The sequence below is a fragment of the Salvelinus alpinus genome, chromosome 22 (assembly GCF_045679555.1).
Source record: "Salvelinus alpinus chromosome 22, SLU_Salpinus.1, whole genome shotgun sequence".
Taxonomy (NCBI): domain Eukaryota; kingdom Metazoa; phylum Chordata; class Actinopteri; order Salmoniformes; family Salmonidae; genus Salvelinus; species Salvelinus alpinus.
Genome location: NC_092107.1, coordinates 39,049,949 through 39,065,310, shown reverse-complemented (window position 1 = coordinate 39,065,310; position 15,362 = coordinate 39,049,949). Strand labels below are relative to the sequence as shown.

Genomic DNA, 15,362 nt, shown 5'->3' with positions numbered 1-15,362 from the left:
CACAAGCAGACAGGCAGACACACGCAATCACAAGCAGACAGGCAGACACACGCAATCACAAGCAGACAGGCAGACACACGCAATCACAAGCAGACAGGCAGACACACACAATCACAAGCAGACAGGCAGACACACACACAATCACAAGCAGACAGGCAGACACACACAATCACAAGCAGACAGGCAGACACACGCAATCACAAGCAGACAGGCAGACACACGCAATCACAAGCAGACAGGCAGACACACGCAATCACAAGCAGACAGGCAGACACACACAATCACAAGCAGACAGGCAGACACACACACAATCACAAGCAGACAGGCAGACACACACAATCACAAGCAGACAGGCAGACACACACAATCACAAGCAGACAGGCAGACACACACAATCACAAGCAGACAGGATAACATACACTGATCCATCGCCTCATCTCCTCTTCAACAACTCTCACTCCTTTCTTCAGATTCACTCTCAAGCCTTCCCCCTCTTTCCCAGAGAGAGAGGCAGAGAGAGAAAGAGGGAGGCAGAGAGAGAGAATCAGAGAGACAGAGAGGCAGGGAGACAGAGTGGCCGAGAGAGAATGAATAAGGCCAGGTATAAATTATTCAACTGCTGAGAGGAACACTGTAGCAGCATAGTAAGCCAAGAGTGTGTGCCACTCTGTGGGAACCCTGTGTGTGCCACTCTGTGGGAATCCTGTGTGTGCCACTCTGTGGGAATCCTGTGTGTGCCACTCTGTTTGAACCATGTGTGTGCCACTCTGTGGGAATCCTGTGTGTGCCACTCTGTGGGAATCCTGTGTGTGCCACTCTGTGGGAATCCTGTGTGTGCCACTCTGTGGAAACCCTGTGTGTGCCACTCTGTGGGAATCCTGTGTGTGCCACTCTGTGGGAATCCTGTGTGTGCCACTCTGTGGGAATCCTGTGTGTGCCACTCTGTGGGAATCCTGTGTGTGCCACTCTGTGGAAACCCTGTGTGTGCCACTCTGTGGAAACCCTGTGTGTGCCACTCTGTGGGAACCCTGTGCGTGCCACTCTGTGGGAACCCTGTGCGTGCCACTCTGTGGGAACCCTGTGCGTGCCACTCTGTGGGAACCCTGTGCGTGCCACTCTGTGGGAACCCTGTGCGTGCCACTCTGTGGGAACCCTGTGCGTGCCACTCTGTGGGAACCCTGTGCGTGCCACTCTGTGGGAACCCTGTGCGTGCCACTCTGTGGGAACCCTGTGCGTGCCACTCTGTGGGAACCCTGTGCGTGCCACTCTGTGGGAACCCTGTGCGTGCCACTCTGTGGGAACCCTGTGTGCCACTCTGTGGGAACCCTGTGCGTGCCACTCTGTGGGAACCCTGTGCGTGCCACTCTGTGGGAACCCTGTGCGTGCCACTCTGTGGGAACCCTGTGTGCCACTCTGTGGGAACCCTGTGTGCCACTCTGTGGGAACCCTGTGTGTGCCACTCTGTGGGAACCCTGTGTGTGCCACTCTGTGGGAACCCTGTGTGTGCCACTCTGTGGGAACCCTGTGTGTGCCACTCTGTGGGAACCCTGTGTGTGCCACTCTGTGGGAACCCTGTGTGTGCCACTCTGTGGGAATCCTGTGTGCCACTCTGTGGAAACCCTGTGTGTGCCACTCTGTGGGAACCCTGTGCGTGCCACTCTGTGGGAACCCTGTGTGTGCCACTCTGTGGGAACCCTGTGTGTGCCACTCTGTGGGATCCCTGTGTGTGCCACTCTGTGGGAACCCTGTGTGTGCCACTCTGTGGGAACCCTGTGTGTGCCACTCTGTGGGAACCCTGTGTGTGCCACTCTGTGGGAACCCTGTGTGTGCCACTCTGTGGGAACCCTGTGTGTGCCACTCTGTGGGAATCCTGTGTGTGCCACTCTGTGGGAATCCTGTGTGCGCCACTCTGTGGGAATCCTGTGTGCGCCACTCTGTGGAAACCCTGTGTGCGCCACTCTGTGGGAACCCTGTGCGCGCCACTCTGTGGGAACCCTGTGCGTGCCACTCTGTGGGAACCCTGTGTGCCACTCTGTGGGAACCCTGTGTGTGCCACTCTGTGGGAACCCTGTGTGTGCCACTCTGTGGGAACCCTGTGTGTGCCACTCTGTGGGAACCCTGTGCGTGCCACTCTGTGGGAACCCTGTGTGTGCCACTCTGTGGGAACCCTGTGTGTGCCACTCTGTGGGAACCCTGTGTGTGCCACTCTGTGGGAACCCTGTGTGTGCCACTCTGTGGGAACCCTGTGCGTGCCACTCTGTGGGAACCCTGTGTGTGCCACTCTGTGGGAACCCTGTGTGTGCCACTCTGTGGGAACCCTGTGCGTGCCACTCTGTGGGAACCCTGTGTGCCACTCTGTGGGAACCCTGTGTGCCACTCTGTGGGAACCCTGTGTGTGCCACTCTGTGGGATCCCTGTGTGTGCCACTCTGTGGGATCCCTGTGTGTGCCACTCTGTGGGATCCCTGTGTGTGCCACTCTGTGGGATCCCTGTGCGTGCCAGTCCTGTTGGTTAACTAGCTATCGCTGGCCAAAGGACAGGTTCAGAGGCAGCCTCTGACACACAGACACGATTAGTTGACTTGTCAATGCTGGGCTTGAACCTGCACACTGCCACTCCAGACCCCTGGTTCCACGCTAAGTGTCATTGATTGGAAGTGAAGAAGAGAGATAGCAGGTCAGAGTCACTGATTGATTGAGGTTGAGTGGGTTCCAATCAGATATACTCCTCTCTTTACCCCTTCCGTACTCTCGTTTTCTCTCCTTCCCGTTTCCCTTTCCCCATTCCATCACAGCCGCCCCCCCAGGTATCCATGGTGACGGCTGGCTCACACTTGATAAAGGAGGTCGTCAGTACAATCTAATTGCAGTGTTTCTAATTCAATAAGACCGAGGGAAGCAACCCAGTGTGAAACCACTAATCTACCCTCACACACAGTCTGCTACCACCACTGTCGCCACTCAAATCCAACATGAAATACTGTCTTAAACAAGTACTGCTGCTTTTCTTTCCTCGCTGGTAGTTTGGCTAATTGATAGTTTATTATAAGCTGGGTGGTTCGAGCCCTGAATGATGATTGGTTGACAGCTGTGGTATATCGGGCCATATACCACGGGTATGACAAAGTATTTATTTTTACTGATCTATTTACGTTGATAACAGTTTATAATAGCAATAAGGCACCTCGGAGGTTTGTGATATATGACCAATATACAACGGCTAAGGGCTGAGTCCAGGCACTCCGCGTTACGTCGTGCCTAAGAACAGCTCTTAGCCGTGGTATATTGGCCATATACCACACCCCCTCGAGTCTTATTGCTTCATTAATTGGCCAGAGATTCTGCTCAACCGTCATGTTCAGTAGTCAGGAAACAGACAAAACCTCTGCAAATTGAAAGACCTCTATCTATCCATCATTGTCACATCAAATCAAATTTGATTTGTCCCACACGCCGAATACAACAGGTGTCGACCTTACAGTGAAATGCTTACTTAGAAGCCCTTAACTAACAATGCTTTAAGAATTAATAAAAATATTAAATATAATAAGTGTTCAGTAAAAAATAGAAAATAAAAATAACAAGTAATTAAGAGCAGCAGTAAAATAACAAGCGAGGCTAAATACAGGGTGGCACCGGTTAGTTGAGGTAATTGAGGTAATATGTATATGTAGGTAGAGTTAAAGTGACTATGCATAGATTATAAACACAGAGTAGCAGCAGTGTAAAAAAGAGGGGTCTGGGTAGCCCTTTGATTAGCTCTTCAGGAGTCTTATAGCTTGGGGGTAGAAGCTGTTAAGAAGCCTTTTGGACCTCGTCTTGGCGCTCGGTACCGCTTGCCATGTGGTAGCAGAGAGAACAGTCTATGACCAGGGTGGCTGGAGTCTTTGACAATTTTTAGGGCCTTCCTCTGACACCGCTTGATATAGAGGTCCTGGATGGCAGGAAGCTTGGCCCCAGTGATGTACTGGGTCATACGCACTACCCTCTGTAGTGCCTTGCGGTCGGAGGCCGAGCAGTTGCCATACCAGGCAGTGACGCAACCCATCAGGATGCTCTCGATGGTGCAGCTGTAGAACCTTTTGAGGATCTGAGGATCCATGCCAAATCTTTTCAGTCTCCTGAGGGGGAATAGGCTTTGTTGTGCCCTCTCACAACTGTCTTAGTGTGTTTGGACCATGATAGTTTGTTGGTGATGTGGACACCAAGGAACTTGAAGCTCTCAACCTGTTCCACAACAGCCCCATCAATGAGAATGGGGGCGTGCTCGGTCCTCCTTTTCCTGTAGTCCACAATCATCTCCTTAGTCTTGATCACGTTGAGGGAGAGGTTGTTGATCTGGCACCACACGGCCAGGTCTCTGACCTCCTCCCTATAGGCTGTCTCATTGTTGTTGGTGATCAGACCTACTACTGTTCTTTCATCGGCAAACTTGATGATGGTGTTAGAGTCGTGCCTGGCCGTGCAGTCATGAGTGAACAGGGAGTACAGGAGAGGACTGAGCACGCACCCCTGAGGGGCCCCCGTGTTGTTCCCTACCCTTACCACCTGGAGGCAGCCCGTCAGGAAGTCCAAGGTCCATTTGCAGAGGGAGGTATTAGAATTTAGAATTTAGAATCAAGGTTTTGTTAATTTTCTGTTTTTATGAGCGTTTATGTCCGCTTGTTCTCATGTTGTATTTTTGGTCACGTCTCCTCCGCTCCTCTGTGTGCACCTTCCCATTTACACCAGAGATCTGTATATAATGAAGAGATGTACGTCTCTGCCAAAACAATGGGAGTCGTTGTCCCAAAGTAAAACCCATAGAAACACATTGGCCATATTTTGGACAGACCTCTCGCTCCGTCTCTTCCTCTATGGTTTACACACACACACACACACACACACACACACACACACACAAAGCCCCTCCCTCTGCCTGTCACGCTAAACCCCTGAAAAAAGTGGAGAGATCACATACTCCTCCTGTATTTGAGGTTTGGTCCAACGGAAATCGGTCATATGGACACCAAAACACACAGACATTATTACACTGTGATAAAGGAGTTCATTTTTCTAACGATATCCTTTTTATGTCTCAACTACTCAAATTACGCACAGAGCAGACACTACTAAAACGAGAGTATGAGAATGTTGATTTTAGAAAATGAATGTTCATCGGGGTACCACTTACTGCTAGCAGCATTTCAGCCAAAGACCGTTATACTAGCCGTCTAGTCTTTATAAGCATAAAACACAATTATATAAGGAATTGGCAACTCGTTCTCATTCTGAGGAATGAGGTAATTCCACCTGATTTCAACATCTGAACAAAGCGGACAGAAAAACATGCTGTTCAAAACAGTTGGAGACAAGACAGTTCAAACCTGTTAGCTAGCAAATAGATCCAAGATGGCTAAACATGAAATATAAAGATTAGCTGGCTAATCACTAGCACGTGGGCTTGAGAGACTGTTGATGAGACCCGTGTTCATTTTCTACTGCCTGCTACAAGATGTTAGTCATTATTAGTGAATCTGCATTATGCATGGTTATAGTTAAATCTGTAATGAAAAAAGGGCATTTTTCATAGACTTGAAAGCCAGATCAATGATCATTGCAACAACAACAAAAAAGCAGGTTAAACTATATAGATACAATATTAGTAGTGGGTCTTATGACTGTGGAAGGCCTATATTTAGCCTTGGTATGACTGAACTCCTTAGATTACTGCTGACTGTTTGAAATACAGTGTATTTGACCTTTAAATGCACAACACTTATTTTGAGAAAACAAATCTTTTTTAGATGATATATCTATTGTGAATCGCCCATAAGTTTAAAAAAAATTGAGATAGGATTTTTAGGCCGTATCGCCCTGCCCTACCCAGGACCCCATGGCACGTCCTAGCTGTGCCTGAATAAAAAGACAAGGTGAAGTGTCTGTGTGTCAGAGTTTGACAGTGTGTGTCTGTGTGTTTTAACTGGTTGATGTTAAGTGTTTTTGGCCCCTTGGTTGTGAAAAGCCCATTCTTCCCCTAAGCCCTCCATTCCACAGACCACTTAAAGCTATTCTTCACAGGACAATCACACTGAACCAACACATCAGAACGAGACAGAGAGAACTTTAAATTCCTACAGGCATTATGAGTGATCGACACCTTTGTGTCAGAGCTATAGTTCACACAACTACAATGTCACACAACCATATGATGGGGCATATGAGGGGGGGGCGATTAAGTGCAACACACCTGATCCCAGACTCAGCCGAGCGGCTAGGGGGACTTAATTAAGCAGAGCACACTTAGTGGCCATGGGGCACAACAATAACAGAGAGAGCAGCTGTTCCTTGCCTGGTGATGTGTACAGCTACATGCTAACAGCTAAATGCTAACACTGTGTGTGCAGGAGCAGGTGTTTTTTGTTCTTCCCTTGGGCTCTCTAGTGGGCCTAGTTGGTAGTTATGGAGGGGGAGGGTGAAGAGGGAAGGGGTGATTACAGTGAAAAGAATATAAACTTATATTTTCCCCCCTCCTCCTCACCTCACCCAGCATCTGCTGTCTGGGCAGCCTTGTGTTATTAAGGTATAATGACATACTACTATTCACATACACTCCTCCCCCTCTCACTCAGAAATAACCCTGGGCTCTGTAGTGTCAGTAGCATATAGCCCTCTACTAGATTCACATTACAGACACACGTGAGGGAGGCACTTTCTTGCCACAAGGACTGATTCTAGCTCTGATAAGAGGTGGTGCGCCTCATCCATGGGCTGAAAGTTTGAAACTCTATTGGCCAAGCCATCTAAGGCTTTGCCTAAATACAGCCTTCATGAAGATATTGGGTGGAGGATTAACGTATGAAGAGGATTAAGAGAGATGATTGCGTGGAATACCTCATCATTAAATGCAGATGACGTTATCTTATGAGATCCTTTCCTTTGGTCACTGCTGTGTATATTTCCCCCCAAGCAGACACGGTGACGGCTCCAAGCAGACAAGAAAACACCGCGACAACTATTTGCAAACTTGAAACCGCATATCCTAAGGCTGCATTGATTGTAGGCTGACATTACCAAAAGTATGTGGACACCTGCTCGTCGAACATCTCATTCCAAAATCATGGGCATTAATATGGAGTTGGTCTCCCTTTTGCTGCCGTAACAGCCTCCACTCTTCTGGGAAGGCTTTCCACTAGATGTTGGAACATTGCTGCTATAACAGCCTCCACTCTTCTGGGAAGGCTTTCCACTAGATGTTGGAACATTGCTGCTATAACAGCCTCCACTCTTCTGGGAAGGTTTTCCACTAGATGTTGAAATATTGCTGCGACGACAAGAGCATTAGTGAGGTCGGGCACTGATGTTGGGTGATTATGCCTGACTGGCCAATTCCAATTCATCCCCAAGGTGTTCGATGGGGTTGAGGTCAGGGCTTTTTTGCAGGCCAGTCAAGTTCTTCAATACCGATCTCACAAACCATTTCTGTATGGACCTCGCTTTTTGCACTGGAGCATTGTCATGCTGAAACAGGAAATGGTCTTCCCCAAACTGTTGCCACAAAGTTGGAAGCACAGAATCGTCTAGAAAGTCATTGTATGCTGCAGTGTTAAGATTTCCCTTCACTGGAACTAAGAGGCCGAGCCCAAACCTTGAAAAACAGCCCCAGACCATTATTCCTCCTCCACCAAACTTAACAGCTGGCACTATGCATTGGGTTATGGTAGCGTTCTCCTGGCATCCACCAAACCCAGATTCGTCCGTCGGACTGCCAGATGGTGAAGCGTGATTCATCACTCCAGAGAAAGTGTTTCCACAGCTCCAGAGTCCAATGGCAGCGAGCTTTACACCACTCTAGCAAACACTTGGGATTGAGCATGGTGATTTTAGGGTTGTCTGCTCAGCCATGGAAACCCATTTCAATAAGCTCCCGACTAACAGTTCTTGTGCTGACGTTGCTTCCAGAGGCAGTTTGGAATGTGGTAATGAGTGTTGCAACCAAGGACAGTCGATTTTCACGCGCTACCCACTTCAGCACTTGGCGGTCCAGTTCTGTGAGCTTTTGTGGCCTACCACTTCGCAGCTGCGCCGTTGTTCCTCCTAAACGTTTCCATTTCACAATAACAGCACTTAAAGTTGACCGGGGCAGCTCTAGCACGGCAGAAATTTGACGCAATGACTTGTTGAAAAGGTGGCATCCTATGACGGTGCCACGTTGAAAGTCACTGAGCACTTCAGTTAGGCCATTCTACTGCCAATGTTTGTCTATGGAGATTGCATGGCTGTGAGCTCGATTTTATACACCTGTCAGCAAAGGGTGGCTGAAATAGCCGAATCCACTAATTTGAAGGGGTGTCCAAATACTTTTGTATATATAGTGTAAATATACAGTGCATTCGGAAAGTATTCAGACCCCTTCACTTTTTCCACATTTTGTTACGTTACAGCCTTATTCTAAAATTCATTAAATAAATAAAACATCCTCATCAATCTACACACAATACCCCATAATGACAAAGCAAAAACAGGTTTAGACATTTTTGCACATTAATTACAAATAACAGAAATAACTTATTTACATACAGTTGAAGTCGGAGGTTTACATACACTTAGGTTGGAGTCATTAAAACTAGTTTTAAACCATTTCTTGTTAACAAACTAGAGTTTTGGCAAGTTGGTTAGGAGATGTACTTTGTGCATTACACAACTCATTTTTCCAACAATTGTTTACAGACAGATTATTTCACTTATAATTCACTGTATCACAATTCCAGTGGGTCAGAAGTTGACTGTGCCTTAAACAGCTTGGAAAATTCCAGAAAATTATGTCATGGCTTTAGAAGCTTCTGATAGGCTAATTGACATCATTTGAGTCAATTGGAGGTGCACCTGTGGATGTATTTCAAGGTCTACCTTCAAAATCAGTGCCTCTTTGCTTGACATCATGGGAAAATCAAAAGAAATAAGCCAAGACCTCAGAAAAAAAATTGTAGACCTCCACAAGTCTGGTTCATCCTTGGGAGCAATTTCCAAACGCCTGAAGCTACCACATTCATCTGTACAAACAATAGTACGCAAGTATAAAGACCATGGGACCACACAGCCGTCATACCGCTCAGGAAGGAGCGGTAGAGATTAACGTACTTTGGTGCGAAAAGTGCAAATCAATCTCAGAACAGCAAAGGACTTTGTGAAGATGCTGGAGGAAACAGGTACAAAAGTATCGATATCCACAGTACAACGAGTCCTATATCGACAGAACCTGAAAGACCGCTCAGCAAGGAAGAAGCCAGTGCTCCAAAACTGCCATAAAAAAAGCCAGGCTACGGATTGCAACTGCACATGGGGACAAAGATCATACTTTTTGGAGAAATGTCCACTGGTCTGATGAAACAAAAATAGAACTGTTTGGCCATAATGACCATTGTTATGTTTGGAGGAAAAAGGGGGAGGCTTGCAAGCCAAAAAACACCATCCCAACCGTGAAGCACGGGGGTGGTAGCATCATGGTGTGGGGTTGCTTTGCTGCAAGAGGTACTGATGCACTTCACAAAATATGGCATCATGAGGAATGAAAATTATGTGGATATATTGAAGGAACATCTCAAGACATCAGTCAGGAAGTTAAAGCTTGGTCGCAAATGGGTCTTCCAAATGGACAATGACCCCAAGCATAATTCCAAAGTTGTGGCAAAATGGCTTAAGGACAACAAAGTCAAGGTATTGGAGTGGCCATCACAAAGCCCTGACCTCAATCCTATAGAAAATTTGTGGGCAGAACTGAAAAAGACTTCAACTGTTAGTATTCAGACCCTTTGCTATGAAACTAACGCTCGTCGGAAGAAGACCAAGGTGCAGCGTGGTACGTGTTCATGCTTCTTTATTAAAAAAGCGAACACCAAACAAAACAACAAAAGAACAACGAACGTAACGTCTTGAAGGCTCACCAGAGCTAACAAAAACAACATCCCACAACCTAAAGTGGCAAAACAGGCTGCCTAAGTATGATTCCCAATCAGAGACAACGATAGACAGCTGTCCCTGACTGAGAACCATACCCGGCCAAAACATAGAATCACAAATCATAGAAATAAAGAACATAGAATGCCCACCCCAAATCACACCGCGACCAAACCAAATGGACATAAAAAGGCTCTCTAAGGTCAGGGCGTGACAGAGACTCGAAACTGAACATCCTTGAGATGTTTCTACAACTTGATTGGAGTCCACCTGTGGTAAATTCTGTTGATTGGACATGATTTGGAAAGGCACACACCTGTCTATATAAAAGTCCCACAGTTGACAGTGCATGTCAGAGCAAAAACCAAGCTATACGGTTGAAGGAATTGTCCATAGAGCTCCAAGATTTTGTCGCGGCACAGATCTGGGGAAGGGTACCAAAAAATGTCTGCAGCATTGAAGGTCCCCAAGAACACAGTGGCATCCATCATCATCATCATGGGGTGGCAGGTAGCCTGGAGGTTAGAGAGTTGGACTTACAACCAAAATGTTGCAAGATCGATTCCCCAAGCTGACAAGGTAAAAGGCAGTTAACCCACTGTTCCTAGGTCGTCATTGAAAATAAGAATTTGTTCTTAACTGACTTGCCTAGTTAAATAAAAGGTCAAATTTCAAAAATATATATTTATATTAAATTCTTAAAATGGAAGATGTCTGGAACCATCAAGACTCTTCCTTAAGCTGGCTGCCCAGCCAAACTCAGCAATTGGGGGAGAAGAGCCTTGGCCAGGGAGGTGACCGAGTACCCGATGGTCACTCTGACAGAGCTCCAGATTTACTCTGTGGAGATGGGAGAACCTTCCAGAAGGACAACCATCTCTGCAGCACTCCACCAATCAGGGCTTTATAGCAGAGTGGCTCGACGGAAGCCACTCCTCAGTAAAAGGCACATGACAGCCCGCTTGGAGTTTGCCAAAAGGAACCTAAAGGACTCAGACCATGAGAAACAAGATTCTCTGGTTTGATGAAACCAAGATTACACTCCTTGGCCTGAATGCCAAGCCTTACCTGGCCAATACCATCCCTACGGTGAAGCATGGTGTTGGCAGCATCATGCTGTGGGGATGTTTTTTGGCGGAAAGAACTTGGAGACTAGTCACGATTTAGGGAAAGATGAAATTAGCAAATTACAGTGAGATCCTTGATGAAAACCTGCTCCAGAGCGCTCAGGACCTCAGACTGGGGCGAAGGTTCACCTTCCAACAGGACAACGACTCTAAGCACACAGCCAAGACAATGCAGGAGTCGCTTCAGGACAAGTCTCTGAATGCCTTGAGTGGCCCAGCCAGAGCCTGGACTTGAACCCAATCAAACATCTCTGGAAAGACATGAAAATAGCTGTGCAGCGACGCTCACCTTCCAACCTGACAGAGCTTGAGAGGATCTGCAAAAAATAATGGGAGAAACTCCCCAAATACAGATGTGCCAAGCTTGTAGCATCATACCCAAGAAGACTTGAGGCTGTAAATCACTGCCAAAGGTGCTTCAACAAAGTACTGAGTAAAGGGTCTGAATACTTATGTAAATGTGATATTTCAGTTTTACATTTTTTAATACATTTGCAAACATTTCTAAAAACCTGTTTTTCCTTTGTCATTATGGGGTATTGTGTGTATAGATTGATGAGGGGGGAAAAAACGATTTAATCCATTTTAGAATAAGGCTGTAACGTAAGAAAATGTGGAAAAAGTCAAGGGGTCTGAATACTTTCTGAAGGTACTGTATTCTCTGGACTCCGACATTGATCGCTCTGATATTTCTTAACTTCTTTCTTTTTACTTATGGATTATGTGCAGATTGTTTTGTATTGCTGCACTGTTGGAGCTAGAAACACAAGCATTTCACTGCACCTGTGATATCTACAAATCTGTGCACGCAACCAATAAACTTGGATTTTATTTGATTCAAGAGGTGAGCTCATTTATTCCTGTTCGGAAAAGCGGGGAACCCTGAAGCTTTCATATTCTGGGAAGGACAGCTAAAGAAGATGACATGAGACAGCAATCATCAATTATAAATCAACGAGGACCCCTAGTTGGCTTCCATTGAGACCATTCCAGGGGGCCTTCTAAAGAACACACATGGCTCCACCGGGGAACATGAATGAGGGATGGATAGAAACGTGTGAATCAAATATTGACTGTTGGGATTCTATAAAAACAGGGGTCTAGACTAACATCAATATTCATATTGTTTACGCTTATGGGGTGTCCTGATTGGTCATGGCGGTGTCCCGCATCTAGCAGTTTATAGTTGGTGGCAGACAACTTGTTGTTACTAGAGAAGAGAGGGAATGCCTACACACACACCTCTCTGTAGCAGTGTCTCAGAGAGCAGACTGAAAGGATGACTAGCCCACTGGTCACAGCATGGCTAGACAGCATGACTGACTCACAGACCTGGCCTTGGACTTGAGCACTTCTGTCTGTCTCTCTGGCTGGTGGGAGAAGCTCACCTTTTGGGGATAACACAGAAAATAGGGTGTAGGCCAGAACTAACCTCTCACAAGGCAAGAGGACAGAGATGCACTGACCATTAAAACTGTTTTGGCAGACACTACAGAGGCCGATGAGTGATTGTCACCAACAAGAAGCAGCACCGTCAGGTAGGGCAAGGGACAACAAGACATAGAGGTGCGCCAGCACACGCTGTCACACCTGACTGGACTATCCATGGGTTCATCTCTAGGTGTAGGAGGAACACAGGAAACTAATGATCCTGGAGCGGAAGTAGGGTTGAGAATAAGAACACAGAAATGCCCGGCTTCCAGTTTCCACTCTGGCACTTCCGCCACGAGTACAGAAAGACACACAGGATTGTTTCATCCTGGCAAACACATAGCGAGAAATGTTCCAACAACACACACACACAAACAAACAACAGGTCAAGAAGCACACATATCTTGCATTAGAACACTGAGGACACTGACGGCGTAATTCCACCTAAAAAGTCACAAGTAGTCAAAGGACAGTGAAAACTGGAATGAACATTCTGTCAACTCTTCTGTCAAGTCATTTCTGCAGACATTTGACGATTAAGCCTATTTCAAAAATCCACCTGCCACTGAAACATCAAAACAAACAACTTCAGAAATCAAAACAAGACAACAATAATGTTCTGAAGTCATGAAACTGTTCAAATACAGGCCATTCAAGTCCTTGACAGGTGAACATTCATTCAACACACAAAGAAGACTAAGTCAATATTCTGCCTCTGATGGAAGGATTCCTCCTGAATTGAGAGTAAGTAGCCTGTACTAATCCACTGGTCCTATTCACAAGCAGAACGATCAGACAGAAGAGAAGTCTATCCCTGTCTATAGACCTTGGTCCTGTAAGGCCCTCTTCCTTTCCCCCTCCCTGTCAAAGTTTTATAGCTGCATTCATTGTTCCCAGCTGCCTACCGTTCAAGTACATAACAATAAATAACTTAAGCACACAAAGGTACACGTGGTTTTAAGCTTTATGGGGTTAAATAATTGTAGCTTGAGCGCCGTCCACTTTCTCTATAGCTAATATTTTAATTACTGTAATTGTATTGTATTTTCTTTGTGTCAAGGTACGCAGGTATGAATAAAACGCACAATGACATGAATTGTCCCACTCATTTTGGATGGCTAGACGCAAGTGTCGTCATTACTGCTTGGGCCGTGAATAATTTTCAGTGATGCGTTATAACGTTATTACTAGGCCTAGTTATTCAGCCATATCTAGACCAAATAAAAAGATATGTTCAGCATTCAAATGTCCTCGTTATTATAGTGCCTGTCGTGATTGATTGCACAAATTCCCACACGGGTTATAACGTCAGTCAATAGCCATAAAACCTGCGATAAATCCCTATTATAAACCGGATAATCGGAAATTCGCAGATTAGGCTCACATCAAGACACTAATCCAGAAAGCATTTGACCCGTTAACGTTTCTCTTTCAACATGCATCTGAAATTGTTGATTGCCTTGTTAAATCGAAACAATACCAGGCTAATTGATAACGCAATGGCCACTTCAGTTATTCAATGTTTGAGGTCGGTAAACAAAAATTAACATTTATTTTTGACAAAACGCTTTGATAAAGTGAATTTAGATACCTAAAATCCACACCCGCAGCAATAGTTTAAGCGAGTTATGCTAGTTAGTTACATTCCAACATTATTAATTAAACCAAACAGAGATGGTTTAACAAAAATGGGCTCACAAGCTTCCGACACCATTTTGAAAAACCACTGTTCTTTACTGCGCTGTGTGGTTTAAAAATGCGTGACCAGCGAGCTATTGGAAAGTAGTAGCTAGCTAGGCACTAGACAATTCTACCGCAATCATACTAGATCCCATCACGTTTGCTAGCATCCTTGCCACACACTGTCCCTTCTCTTACAATCTGTCAATCGATATGTAGATTGGCTAGCTATTTTACCTCAAACGATGGAGGAAGTGCATAACATTTCGTCACATAAAATAGATACACTATTTAGCCCATCGCTGAAATGTTATTTTTGTCCACCTACTAAGATAGCGCTAGCTAGCTCGCTAATGCTAGTTATCCTCCACCATCAATACATTTTCCAAGTAACGTTACCATGCCATATCGGTGTCGGACAATTGACAGAAAAAGGGGGAAGGAGCAGAGATGACACAACAATATTCAGCGGGCGAGCCTTACCAATGTCTGATGGACAAATGCTGTTATCTAAATTCCTTATTTTGTTCAGGTATCTTCAAACTCGTTGGCACTGGCTATGTTAACGCTGTCGGTGTTCTAGCTTCTCACTTTGCTACAGCGATTTCGGGCTAGCAGCGGCGTTGGGAACACCGCGGAGTGGGGGATGGTGATGCCGAGATTGGGAGTGATGGGTGGAGAGAGGGGCCATGAGCAGGCAAACAAACATTGGATGGTGATGGGCTTTTCAGCCTCCCAAAATTACAAAAGGACACCACCTCTAGAACTACAACTTAAGCTTGAAATGGGGTAAAGATATATCAGTTTGGAAGTAACCAATTTTAAAGAGAATGAAAATTGAAATGATTTGGTCAGGAGGATAAAGAACGTCGAGGTTGAAACTTGAGCTTGTTTGAGCAAAAAACGACATTTCCCATCAACGTATTTTAGAGTACGGCGCCATTTTATGACGTTTTGTAGGCAATGGATGGCGCTTGAGCGGCACATTTGGATTTGTCCCAAACATAATTTAACAAACTAGCACTGTCACTATAAACGATGAGATGATTGCCTTTCTTTTAGAGAAAATGAAATCAACATAGAGTTTTGTTAGGCTAAATAAACGTGAAAGGGTAGGAATATAGTTTGGGACTCTAATTAGTAGAACAGGTAAAATATGATGGGGGCGTTCAATTATTATTATTGTTAT

At 45.7% G+C, this 15,362-nt stretch overlaps 1 protein-coding gene across 3 annotated transcripts in view; it reads right to left on the bottom strand.

Moving 5' to 3' along the window:
• Positions 1-15,024, bottom strand: part of LOC139549495 (protein FAM168A-like) — a 57,764-nt gene extending 42,740 nt beyond the window's left edge. For 2 of the 3 annotated variants that reach the window (XM_071360056.1, XM_071360057.1), the window contains exon 1: positions 14,657-15,020. The gene's annotated coding sequence lies outside the window, so the exon portion shown is untranslated. Of the gene's footprint in view, positions 1-14,656 lie in introns of all 3 variants that reach the window. The other variant, XM_071360055.1, reaches the window with a different exon arrangement.
• Between the last annotated feature and the right edge of the window lie 338 nt (positions 15,025-15,362).